The following is a 14,621-nucleotide window of genomic DNA, read 5'->3' as shown; positions in this document are numbered from 1 at the left end:
AAATATAAAATAAAAAATAATAGTTGTCGTTTTATTGTTCTTTCTCTCTCTATTCTCTCTATTGTTCTGCTCTTTTTTACTGTATTCTATTCTGCAATGTTTTATTGTTATTATGTTTTATCATGTTTGCTTTTCAGGTATGCAATTTTTTATACTTTACCGTTTACTGTGCTTTATTGTTAACCATTTTTTTGTCTTCAGGTACGCCATTCACGACTTTGAGTGGTTATACCAGAATGATGCCTGCAGGTTTAGGTATCATCTTGGTATCATTCTTTTCAGCCAGCGGTCGGCTTTCATGTAAAAGCAATCCTAGCGGCTAATTAGCCTCTAGACTGCTTTTACAAGCAGTGGAAGGGAATGCCCCCCCCCCAACGTCTTCCGTGTTTTTCTCTGGCTCTCCTGTCTCAACAGGGAACCTGAGAATGCAGCCGGTGATTCAGCCAGCTGACCATAGAGCTGATCAGAGACCAGAGTGGCTCCAATCATCTCTATGGCCTAAGAAACCGGAAGCTACGAGCATTTTATGACTTAGATTTCACCGGATGTAAACAGCGCCATTGGGAAATTGGGAAAGCATTTTATCACACCGATCTTGGTGTGGTCAGATGCTTTGAGGGCAGAGGAGAAATCTAGGGTCTAATAGACCCTAATTTTTTCAAAAAAGAGTACCTGTCACTACCTATTGCTATGATAGGGGATATTTACATTCCCTGAGATAACAATAAAAATGATTTAAAAAAAAAAAATGAAAGGAACAGTTTTAAAATAAGATAAAAAAAATAATAATAATAAAGAAAAAAAAAAAAAAAAAAAAAAAGCACCCCTGTCCCCCCTGCTCTCGCGCTAAGGCGAACGCAAGCGTCGGTCTGGCGTCAAATGTAAACAGCAATTGCACCATGCATGTGAGGTATCACCGCGAACGTCAGATCGAGGGCAGTAATTTTAGCAGTAGACCTCCTCTGTAAATCTAAAGTGGTAACCTGTAAAGGCTTTTAAAGGCTTTTAAAAATGTATTTAGTTTGTCGCCACTGCACGTTTGTGCGCAATTTTAAAGCATGTCATGTTTGGTATCCATGTACTCGGCCTAAGATCATCTTTTTTATTTTATCAAACATTTGGGCAATATAGTGTGTTTTAGTGCATTAAAATTTAAAAAAGTGTGTTTTTTCCCCAAAAAATGCGTTTGAAAAATCGCTGCGCAAATACTGTGTGAAAAAAAAAAAATGAAACACCCACCATTTTAATCTGTAGGGCATTTGCTTTAAAAAAAATATATAATGTTTGGGGGTTCAAAGTAATTTTCTTGCAAAAAAAAAATATTTTTTTATGTAATCAAAAAGTGTCAGAAAGGGCTTTGTCTTCAAGTGGTTAGAAGAGTGGGTGATGTGTGACATAAGCTTCTAAATGTTGTGCATAAAATGCCAGGACAGTTCAAACCCCCCCCAAATGACCCCATTTTGGAAAGTAGACACCCCAAGCTATTTGCTGAGAGGCATGTCGAGTCCATGGAATATTTTATATTGTGACACAAGTTGCGGGAAAGAGACAATTTTTTATTTTTTTTATTTTTTTTTGCGCAAAGTTGTCACTAAATGATATATTGCTCAAACATGCCATGGGAATATGTGAAATTACACCCCAAAATGCATTCTGTTGCTTCTCCTGAGTACGGGGATACCACATGTGTGAGACTTTTTGGGAGCCTAGCCGCGTACGGGACCCCAAAAACCAAGCACCGCCTTCAGGCTTTCTAAGGCCGTAAATTTTTGATTTCACTCTTCACTGCCTATCACAGTTTCGGAGGCCATGGAATGCACAGGTGGCAAAAACCCCCCCCAAATAACCCCATTTTGGAAAGTAGACACCCCAAGCTATTTGCTGAGAGGTATAGTGAGTATTTTGCAGACCTCACTTTTTGTCACAAAGTTTTGAAAATTGAAAAAAAAAAAAAACAAATGAGAGCTGCAAAATACTCACCATGCCTCTCAGCAAATAGCTTGGGGTGTCTACTTTCCAAAATGGTGTCATTTGGGGGGGGTTTGTGCCACCTGGGCATTCCATGGCCTCCGAAACTGTGATAGGCAGTGAGGAGTAAAATAAAAAATGTAGGCGGTGATTGGTTTTCGGGGCCCCGTACACGGCTAGGCTCCCAAAAAGTCCCACACATGTGGTATCCCCGTACTCAGGAGTAGTAGCTAAATGTATTTTGGGGTGCAATTCCACATATGCCCATGGCCTGTGTGAGCAATATATCATTTAGTGACAACTTTGTGCAAAAAAAAAAAAAAAAATTTGTCACTTTCCCGCAACTTGTGTCAAAATATAAAACATTCCATGGACTCAACATGCCTCAAAGCAAATAGCTTGGGGTGTCTACTTTCCAAAATGGGGTCATTTGGGGGGGTTTATGCCATCTGGGCATTTTATGGCCTTCAAAACTGTGATAGGTAGTGAGGAGTAAAATCAAAAATGTACGCCCTTAGAAATCCTGAAGGCAGTGATTGGTTTTCGGGGCCCCGTACGCGGCTAGGCTCCCAAAAAGTCCCACATATGTGGTATCCCCATACTCAGGAGAAGCAGCTAAATGTATTTTGGGGTGCAATTCCACATATGCCCATGGCCTGTGTGAGCAATACATCATTTAGTGACAACTTTTTGTAATTTTTTTTTTTTTTTTTGTCATTATTCAATCACTTGGGACAAAAAAAATGAATATTCAATGGGCTCAACATGCCTCTCAGCAATTTCCTTGGGGTGTCTACTTTCCAAAATGGGGTCATTTGTGGGGGTTTTGTACTGCCCTGCCATTTTAGCACCTCAAGAAACGACATAGGCAGTCATAAATTAAAGGCTGTGTAAATTCCAGAAAATGTACCCTAGTTTGTAGGCGCTATAACTTTTGCGCAAACCAATAAATATACACTTATTGACATTTTTTTTACCAAAGACATGTTGCCGAATACATTTTGGCCTAAATGTATGACTAAAATTGAGTTTATTGGATTTTTTTTAGAACAAAAAGTAGAAAATATCATTTTTTTTCAAAATTTTCGGTCTTTTTCCGTGTATAGCGCAAAAAATAAAAACGGCAGAGGTGATCAAATACCATCAAAAGAAAGCTCTATTTGTGGGAAGAAAAGGACGCAAATTTCGTTTTGGGTACAGCATTGCATGACCGCGCAATTAGCAGTTAAAGCGACGCAGTGCCGAATTGTAAAAAGTGCTCTGGTCAAGAAGGGGGTAAAACCTTCCGGGGCTGAAGTGGTTAAGAAGCGGCACTTCGGGGATGCGCGCCCACCACGTTCTCCGTGACCGCGGGTCCCGCAGATTCGATTTCTACCAGGTGCCCGTGATCGTGTCATTGAGAAGTAGAACGGGGTGATGCCTTTGTAAACAAAGCATTTCCCCGTTCTGCCTAGTGTCATGACAGAGATCACTGCTCCCTATCATCGAGAGCAGTGATCGCTGTCATGTATGTTGAAGCCCATCCCCCCACAGTTAGAATCACTCCCTAGGACACACTTAAACCCCTTCATCTCCCCTAGTGGTTAACCCCTTCACTGCCATTGTCATTTAAACAGTAATCAGTGCATTTTTATAGCACTGATCGCTGTATAAATGACAATGGTCCCAAAATAGTGTCAAAAGTGTCCAATGCGTCCGCCATAATGTCACAGCCATGATAAAAATTGCAGATCACCGCCATTACTAATAAAAAAAAATTAATAATAAAAATGCCAAAAAACTATCCCCTATTTTGTAGACGCTATAAATCAATATACGCTTATTGTAATTTTTTTTTACCAAAAATATGTAGAAGGATACATATCAGCCTTAACTGAGGAAAAAATATTTTTTTTATATATATTTTTGGGGGGTATTTATTATAGCAAAAAGTAAAAAATATTGCTTTTTTTTTTTCAAAATTGACGCACTGTTTTGCTTATAGCGCAAAAAATAAAAACCGCAGAGGCGATCAAATACCACCTAAAGAAAGATCTACTTGTAGGAAAAAAAGGACGTCAATTTTGTTTGGGTACAACGTGGCATGACCACACAATTGTCAGTTAAAGCGGCGCAGTGCCGAAACGCAAAAAGTGCTCTGGTCAGGAAGGGCGCAAATCCTTCCAGGACTGAAGTGGTTAAAGAATTGCGGTGGAATGACATCTTTACATAATATCTCCAACTTAAAAGCCAACCTCAATGCACTGTTTAATTGGGCAGCTAGGTGGCAAATAAGGTTTAATGTTGATAAATGTAAAGTTATGCACTTGGGGCCTAAGAATATGCATGCATCATACATACTAGGGGGAGTGCAACTGGGGAATCAATGGTGGAGAAGGATCTGGGTGTTCTGATAGATCATAAGCTTAACTACTTCCCGCCCGGCCTATAGCAGAATGACGGCCGGGCGGTGGTTCAGTTATCCTGATTGGGCGTCATATGATGTCCAGCATGATAACATGCTGGCGCGCACCCGCAGGGGGAACGCAGCACGGCGATCAGTGGTGCTGTGTGTCACTCTGACAAACTGCATCTCCGATCGTTGTAAGGAGCCTCTGACGGAGGCTCCTTACCACATGATCAGCTGTGACCAATCATAGCTGATCACGGCGTGAACAAGGAAGTGGCAGTAAATGGCTTTCCTCGGTTCGCGCTGACAGAGAGAGACGAGCGGCGGCTTTCCCTGTCGGAGGGGGGTCTGTGCTGATAATCAGCACATTGATTATCAGCACAGCCCCATCAGATGAGCCAACAATAATGTCAATCAGTACCCATCAGTTGCCATTCAGTGCCCCACCAGAAATGCATGTCAGTGCCCATCAAATTGCCAATCAGTGTCAATAGTGCCAATCAGTGCCCACCACAGTGCCAATCAGCACCCATCACAGTGCCAATCAGTGCCCATCAGTAAAACCTGTCAGTACCTCATCATCAGTGCTGCCCATCAGTGCCATCTATTAGTGTCATATAAGTGTCCATTAGTGGCACCTGTCAGTGCCCATCAGTTCCGCCTATCAGTGCCTATCAGTGCCGCCTGTCAGTGCCCATCAGTACCACCAATCAGTGCCCATAATTGCCCGTCAGTGCCGCCTATTAGTCCCCATCAGTGCTGCATATCAGTGCCACCTATCGGTGCCCATCAGTGCTGCATATAAGTGCCCATCAATTCTACATATCAGTGCCTCCTCATCAGTTCCCATCAGTGCCACCTTATCAGTGCCAACTCATCACTGCCCATCAGTGCTGCCTCATCAATGCCCATCAGTGCCGCATCATCAGTGCCCGTCAGTGAAGGAGAAAACAAAATTTTATAACAGAAACAAAGAAAAACTTTTTTTTTTTGCAAAAATTTCAGTCTTTTTTAGTTTGTTTAGCAAAAAATAAAAACCCCAGTGGTGATCAAATACCACCTAAAGAAAGTTATATTTGTGGGAAGAAAATGATAAATATTTAGTTTGGGTACAGTGTAGCTTGACCGTGCAATTGTCATTCAAAGTGCGATATCACTGAAAGCTGAAAATTGTCCTGGGTAGGAAGGGGGGAAAGTGCCCTGTATTGAAGTGGTTAATAATGGCATGCAATGCTAAGCTGCAATTTCCAAAGCGAGCAAAGTCCTTTTTTGTAGTAAGAGAGGTGTAGACACCAGAGAGAGAGATATCATTTTTCCTCTGTACAAATCATTAGTAAGACCTTATCTGGAATATGCAGTTCAGTTTCGGGCACCAGTTCACAAAAAGGGTATTGGGGAACTGGAGAAAGTGCAGAGAAGGGCAACCAAACTGATAAGAGGCATGGAGGAGCTCAGCTATGAGGAAAAATTAAAAGAACTGAATGCATTCTCTCTTGAGATCCCCCCTAATGAGGAGATTAGGGGGGATATGATCAACATGTACAAATACATAAGTGGTCCATATAGTGAACTTGATGTTGAGTTATTCACTTAAAGTGGGAGTCCGGCGACCAATCTTTTTTTTTTTTTTTTAGGTTATTGAGACACTTTGCTAACCCCAAAATAATACTCACAGTTTGGGTGTAATATTTCCGCCTCTGTCTGTTTTCGTACTGAAGAATAACTTAAAAAATGTGATGCTGGCTGTTTCCATCCTGCTTGTGGGCACGTGAAGCCCACAAGCATTGATTTCCTGGATGCGGTGAATGCTGTTCATTCACAGCTTGTTCACACACATGATCATTGTTTCCGCACTGAATCTTGGGAAGCCTGACACTAAGCTCCCAGGAGACAGTGCGGCGCCGTTGAAAGGCAATAAACATGCCTACTCCCATGGGAGGAGAGACAGGAAGTGCCACAATAAAGTACAATATAAAGGTAATTACAGCGATAAAAAAAAATTTTGTGCGGCATTTGAACTTCTATGCAATTAACTGAAGGGGGTAAGATTAAGTTAAAAATTTAGGTGGAACCCTGCTTTAAAGATCATCACAGAGGACAAGTGGGCACACTTTACATCTGGAGCAAAAGAAATTTAATCTCCAAATATAGAAATGCTTCTTCACAGTAAGAGCTGTGAAAATGTGGAATAGACTCCCTTTAAGAGGTGGTTCTGGTCAGCTCAGTAGATTGCATTAAAAAAGCCCTGGATTCCTTCCTAAATGTACATAATATAACTGGATACTAATATTTATAGGTAAAGTTGATCCAGGGAATATGTGCTTGACTCTTAGGGGGATCAGGAGGGAAATTTTTTTCCCCATGCTGGAGCAAATTGGATCATGCTTTGCTGGGTTTATTTTTTGCCTTCCTTTTGATCAACTGTGGGTATAATTATGATTGTGTATATAGGATTGTAAAAAAAAAAAAAAGAAGAAAAATCCCTTTTATTATTATTATTATTATACACGATTTATATAGCGCCAACAGTTTCTGCAGCGCTTTACAATGTAGAGGGGGGACAGCACAATTACAACACAGTTCAATACAGAAGGGACAGGAGGGCCCTGCTCATAGAGCTTACATTCTAAAGGGAGGGGGGAGGTGGTACAAAAGGTAATAGCTGTAGGAAATGATTGATAGGGGTGGCTCGGGTACAGTTCTTAGGTGGAGGTGGGATAGGCTTCCCTGAATAAATTAGTTTTCAGGGATCTTCTAAAGGTGGACAGGGCAGGGGGTGATCGGACATACCGAGGCAGGGAGTTCCAGAGGATGGGAGAGGCTCTAGTGAAGTCCTATAGGCGAGCGAGGGAGGAGGTAACAAGGGTGCTAGACAGCAGGAGGTCTTGGGAATAGTGGAGGGGGTGATTTCGGCAATATTTGCAGATGAGGTAGCTGGGGGCGATGTTGTGGATGGCCTTGTATGTTGTGGTTAGTATTTTGAATTTTACACGGTGGGGTAGGGGAAGCCAGTGAAGGGATTGGCAGAGAGGAGCAGCAGTCACGGATCAGTTAGTGAGGTGTATGAGTCTAGCAGCAGCATTCATAATAGCCTGAAGGGGGGATGGTAAAGTCATGGGGGGGTGGCGGCAAGGAAGAAATATAACAAGCTCAGTTTTAGAAAGATTGAGTTTGAGAAAGTGGTGTGACATCCATACCGATGTAATTTTATTGATTGAACTAGATGGACTTTTTTCTGGTTCAATATTTTTTTATTGTATACAGTATATGTAAAAAAAAACCGCAGTAATACAAAGTAAGCACCTAGTCCGCCCATGCAGGGGCTACGACTGGTGACAAAAGAATCATAGAGACTTTTTATTCAACCAAACTAACTATGTAATTATGCATGTAACATATGAGCATGTATGAGCAGTTAAAATTACAAATTCTGTTTTAAAGCGGAGGTCCACCCAAAAGTGGAACTTCCGCTCATTGTACTCCCCCCCTCCGATGCCACATTTGGCACCTTTCGGGGGGGGGGGGGTTACCTGTCTTTCACAGGTCTCCTGTTCACACCTCCGGGAGCCTCAGCTGCGGGTCACCGCCTGGGCTCCCTCCTCCTCCCCCGGCCACTGGGCCAGTAGGGTTCCCGGCGTGCAGCTGTAAGGCTTCACCTTACTCGCAATGGAGGCAGAATGCACCCGACAGCTGATGGAAACATCAGCTGTGGTGCCGACATCGCTGGACTCCAGGACAGGTAAGTGTCCGATTATTAAAAGTCAGCAACTACAGTATGGGCAGCTGCAGGCTTTTAAATTTTGCAGCAGTGGGCAGACCTCCGCTTTATGGAACAAAATATATATATATATATATATATATATATATATATATATATATAAATAGTTCAAGGGTCAATTTATCATATCTATGTTAATAATAAGTAAAAAAATTGGAACTACTTACTATCTTGTGTGATTTTCCTAGAAGTGGAGAATGATGAAGACTTAGCAATCCCTCTCATATGTTTATTTTTTATGTAAAAAAAGGAGAGAAAACTTAGTATTGTAAATCACTGTGTCACTTAGCTTTTTAAAATGGTTCTGCTATGACTGTCTTCTTTTATTAATTGGTGTATCCGGGAAAGGGTGCCAAGGGGGTGATTGTGTGTGCTTTTTCATCCCCCCAAAATTCTGCCAGTGACCCTAACAATTTAGCAGATCAAAGCACCCTTATTTTATTGTGGATTCTCAGATCTCCTGGAGTCCTCTATTTAATGGTGCTGAACAGTCTCCTGCATTTCCATGGTACAGATCAGTTCAACCTGTGAACATAGGCGTGCGCACAGGGTGTGCCAGGTGTGCCTGGGCACACCCTAATCACCTTGTGTGGTGCATATTCCCCCCTGTTTAGACCACTGATATTTCATCCCCCCGAAAAAGTTACAAAATAAAATAATTTATTTAAAAATAAAATAAAACTTATGACACTGTCCACTGCCCTACTGACACCATCAGTACATATATACATGCATATGTATTTCAGCTTTGGGGTGCACACCCTAATGCAAGAGGCTGCGCATACCTATACCTGTGAATATTATGGAAACGCATGATGTTGCTCCAGGGCGGGCAGCATCCAATGCTGCTCCTATCACTCAGAAGAGGACAGAAGTCTGCAACTAGTCAGATCTTCTTTACCTTCCACCTTCTGTGATACTGCTATTGCTTTATTAAAGGCTACGTTCACTTTTTTTTTCCTAAAATACAGCTCCCCTATGTGCCAATATACCATTAATGTACCTCAGTTGCAGAAAAATAAAAGCTTTCTTAGATTTTGAGAACAAGGCCTTACCTTACCTTAGCCCTTGCTATATTTCTTAGACAGCTGCATCAGTTGCTGGTATGTAGATTTGGGACCGCGAAACCAGTAAGGCTGGCCCCTACACCTATAGATTATCTGCAGATTTTCTATGGTTAGATGGAAAAAGTGGGAGATTCCTCCATCCACACAGTTTAGCGAACATGGAGAGATCTGTTGCACATTTTCTATCTAACCATAGAAAATCTGCAGATAATCTATAGGTGTATGGCCAGCTTTAGACACAGGAAGGAGTTTACCAGCTGACCTCATTAGCACACACCCTTTATCCATCAACTATGTTTGCACAGCATCCCCAGAATCTCTCCACAAATGCATTTCCCCCAGTGTCTCTGCAGATGGGCTCAGGCTGCATGCTGCACTTTACTGTTGGTGCTATATAAATCCTGTATAATAATAATAATAATAATAATAATATAACAAACTCCCTGGGGCTGCATGCAGCTCACCAGAAACCCTTAATGTAATGCAAGGGCCTGCCTGATTGGATACAGAGTGATTGGATAGACAGTGTGTCCTCCTATTACAGTATATAGTTTTGGTAAATCTAAAGGAGATTGTACAAGCAGATTGTATAGTGTATGGCCACATTTATACACCTAAAATTACCTAGTTGCGCTTTCAGTGTCATTCTGATGACACTCCCAGGGTGGAGTGAAATGCATTAGGTACGGGGACTTCCAGTGACATAATTTCTTGGATTTTGGAATGCAAACCGTGGATTGCACAGCGTTTTATTTGCTTGTTATGAAAGACCAACATGTGAGTGGATATTACTTTATAATAAAGCCTTTTTAAACAATATCACGCCATGTATGCCCTATTTCTTATCCTACGAGTACGTCTAACTATTGGGGACATGTGGAAGAGGATAAAGACACATCTATAAATTATATATTCACCAGTACAGGCGGTCTTTACATGGATAGCTGGTGAGTGAGGGCACAGGAGGAAGGGGAGCACAGCACTTTTATCACCTTTGTCATATATTTCTGCATGGATTGCACTTTTTAAAGAACTTTTCCTGCACGGATGGCACTTTAACCACTTGCAGAATCACAGCACTATATGAACTTTTATTGTTATGCTTTGTCATTTGTTATAGCAGACATTGTTGATTTTATGGTAGATATTGTAGACTATTTTTTATGATTCTATATATTTTACTGAACACAGACAGTGCAGGAACTTTCCATATTAAATGTTAAAGGCACACCAAACACAGAAGCAAACACACATTTTGCCACATAAAAAAAACTGGTGACAAACGTAGAAATATTCACAGTAAAAAACTTACAACACGCACCACACCAATATTAGCTACTTTGCCACGTGTAACACAGCCCATTGAAATCAATGGGCTGCCCTATGTATGTTACTGGAAAAACAACCCAAAAAACATGCGCTCCCACTACTCTAGTTGTAAATGGGGCCTAAAAATTAAATTGTTGCGTTTACACAAGAACGATAAGGCTCCATTCACATCTGTGTGTTTCCAAGCGCATGGCAAACTGCACAGGAAATGCATGCTTTGCCATGTGTTTCAGAAACACTGCAAATGTGCATCATGTTTGTGTTGTCATTACATGTTAAAGGCTCCCCAAGTGCAGCAAATGCACCAAAAACTGCGATAACGCACCATGCCCCACTCCAAAAAAAGTTCTGGAGCTTCTCTGGGAGATTGTCGTGTGTGACGAGTAAAAACGCTCCAAAACACCCAAAGAAACGCATGCAGGAATGTGAGATGTGAACGAGGCCTGTACAATTCCCTTTAGATTTACTAGAACTATGGAATTGGAGGACCCACCTGACCAATCCATTAAATTTGTATGAAACTTGGCAGGCCTTTGTACTACATGGCTGATTGGAGATTGTACAATCAGATTGCATAGAAAGTGGGTGGAAGGTGGTATTGTAATGAGGGAGGTGTGGTCCTGAGTGGTGAACACACCCTATCACGTCCTCTTCTATGATGCAACAAAGAAGTGAAGGCTTCTGGAAGATGACCTACAGGAAGTGAATGCTGAGAGATGATCTACAGGAAGTGATGGAATCTGAAAATCATTTTAAAAATTCAAATAAGCTGACAAGATTTTAAACCTCCTGTGGATAATGGGGTTGCCACCTCATCCCTTTAAACCTGAACACATATTAATTACACAGGTTCTGTAGCTGATTAAGGTGGTAATTAAACTCACTTGTTTTGGTTTTTTTTTTTAAAGCCCATGGCATGTGAAACACACTCAAAAACTTCACCCGGTGCCCAAAAAATGTGCACACACATAAAGAGTGAAACACAAAAACATGCAACGGTTGTACACAAGCCCTCTAAAATCAGAGGGCCTTTCCCTGATCCCCCAGGCGTGAGGCTCCAGATGGGGACTGGGGTACTTTACACTTGGTCCATCTGGCCGAAATCAGACAGTCCCCTTTCTCTGGAGGGTCTGTCAAAACAGACCCACCCAAGTACTTGGTGGGGCTCCCCCGAAGGGGGTCCCCATGAGAGAGGGTGAACCAAGCCAGAAGGCCATGTCCACCCCCTCCCAAGACTTTCAGGGCAGGCCCGAGGACCTACACCCTACTAGTCACACGTGCAAAAACATAAAAATACAAAAAGTGACAAACATGGGTTTAAATAAAAAGAAAGTGGGGAAGAAGGAAGTGGAGAGGAGAGTAAAAAGTGGTCATTGTGTAAAACAATGACCAGGCCCTCCGGCCAGGAATAAAAAATTCCTCTGGTTCCAGCCCAGGAGGCAGGTGAGAAAAAAGCGTGTGGTATGGTGCAGTGACCATGGTGCCATAAATCAGAGTGACCCTCACAGTGACTGTACGGCGCCTCTGGACTGCCACTCCAGGGGCACATACACCAAAGGCTTTCTTTCCAACCCTGGCCCACAGCCAGACTGATGCAGCCCCCACCCCTACCAGAAAGGCCTGAAGCTCTGAGAGCTTAGGGATAGCCCCTACTCATAGGCTCAGCCACCACTCCCATCACTCCTGCCTAATTATATCTGGAAAATACTAACCGCTCCCCCCCGGTGCTAAAGGGGAGCCAGTGTTCTTTCCCAAAAAACTGCCAGGAAAAGAGGCCACACAGATCTAGGCCAGAAGGCCAGGGACCCAACCCTTCGGCCAAGATACAGTGCAGAACCCATCCTCACCAGGAGCACCCTTCCAGGCGGCTCAGACTCGACCATTGATTGGCCCCCAGTATCTGTCGGGTGGCCTGATTTAGTCCCTACTGAAACCTCCCTTCCAGGTGCAATTACATGATCGGATTTGCATAGCTCTCCCCATTGGGAGTAGCACAGCGCCTCCTCTGGCAACTGATAAGAACAGATACTACACTTGGTCTTAGCCAAAAGGCTAAGGTGCCTTATCTGCATTTAACTAGCCTCAGAACCTGTGTAATTCATATGTGTTCGAGTTTAAAGGGATGAGGTGGCAACTCTAGTGGATAAGGTATGTGAGAGAGAAGCGCATTGGGATGGCTGGGCCAGAAATGGCATTGGAAAGTGTTTGTATTTATTATGAAAAGTGAAATTCTGCCCAAAAAGCTGAACTTATCCTTTAAGCATAAGGTAAGACATTGATGTAAAGGGAATCTGAAGACTCTAATATGAGGGGGACTTTGAGGACACTGATGTGAGGGGAGCTCTGAGGGGACTGATGTGAAGAGGACTCTGTGGACACTGATGTGACGGGGGCTCTGAGAATACTGATGTGAGGGGGGCTTTGAGAAGACAAGTGTGAGGGGGGCTCTGAGGAAACTGATGTGAGGGGGGCTCTGAGAATACTGATGTGAGGGGGCTTTGAGAAGACAAATGTGAGGGGGGCTCTGAGGACACTGATGTGAGGGGGGCTCTGAGAATACTGATGTGAGGGGGGCTTTGAGAAGACAAATGTGATGGGGGCTCTGAGGAAACTGATGTGAGGGGGGCTCTGAGGAAACTGATGTGAGGGGGGCTCTGAGGAAACTGATGTGAGGGGGGCTCTGAGGAAACTGATGTGAGGGGGGGCTCTGAGGACACAGATGTGAGGGGGGCTAAGAGGACACTAATGTGAGGAGGGCTCTGTGGAGACTGATGTGAGAGGGACATATTAGGTCATTGATGTCACAAGCATTCTTGCCCCTTTCTGTACATGCAGGGAGAGGAATACCATGACTGCAGCTGATTGGGCTGGAGGGGATGAGATTATGTCACAGCTTCCCACGGGTTCTGCTGAACTGGAGTCCAACAGAATTGTAACAAAACCTAACTCATGCCTAACTGAAATTAACACTTCACCTCTGTGAAAAGGCTCTACTCCTTATATATAAATTTTTTTTTGTTTGCATGATTGAAGCCTAACCTTATTTAATAAGCTATGTGAACATTCACTTTATGAAGTAAACATTTGCTCAAAGTGAAAATCCCTTAATAGATCAACCCCATAATGTAGTAAATGTATGTATTTCTAGCCTTTCCATTTTAAGAAGTGTGCTAATTATCAGGGAGAGATGTTTATTTTCATGGTTTTATGGTTGATGTCTCTGTTTTTCATTTTCCATGTGCAATTTTTATTGCACCCATAAACCTTTTTATAGCTCACCACATGTGTTAAAATTTGATTATGTGATCTCCCTTAGATCTACCAATGCTATGTAGAGCAAGGGCCAGCCTGACTGGATGTAGATTGAATAGATAGTTTAGGTAGGTGATAGTATAGAAATCGTAAAGTCAGATTGTAAAATATTTTGTAACCAGTAGAAAGTGATACTTAAAGCGGTAGTAAACCCTGCTTGGTCATTTTTATCTACAGGTAAGTCTATAATAAAGCTTCCCTGTAGGTAAACTTAATATCTCCTAAACTTGCACCATTTAGGAGATATTCACCCTAGATGCAGCCAGTTATGTCAACGGTGCATGCTCTCTGAAGGTCCAACATACCTTGCCTTGTGCCAGAACTAAGGGGTCATCCTGCATGCGCGGGAGTGACGTCATCACGGCTCCGACCAGTCACATAGCCAGAGCGCGCAAACTCGGAAGAAAAAACCCGGAGGAACATGTCAGCCCTCTCAGCAGTGACAGTACAGCGCTGGAGGGCTTAGTTCCAAGGTGAGTATTTCAAAATGTGCTAGTATGCAATGAATACTAGCATATTATGCCATTGCCTTGTTGGTGTTTTTTTTTTTTTTTTCTTTCACAAGCCGCACAGCTGCAGTTTACAACCACTTTAAAGTGGTTGTAAAAGATCCCCATATAAAATAACCCATTCAGTTTAAAATAGAAATGAAAAGCAAAACATTTGTACATAGCTTAAAAAAAGCATTAGAAATACCTTTTTCTCAGCTGCATAAGAGCTGGGGGGAAGAGAATCAGCAGGTCACTGAATCAGTGAATGGCTGTGCAGGAGGGGCGTG

The sequence above is a fragment of the Aquarana catesbeiana genome, linkage group LG05 (genome assembly GCF_042186555.1).
Source record: "Aquarana catesbeiana isolate 2022-GZ linkage group LG05, ASM4218655v1, whole genome shotgun sequence".
Lineage (NCBI taxonomy): Eukaryota > Metazoa > Chordata > Amphibia > Anura > Ranidae > Aquarana > Aquarana catesbeiana.
Note: the sequence above shows the minus strand (reverse complement) of the source record.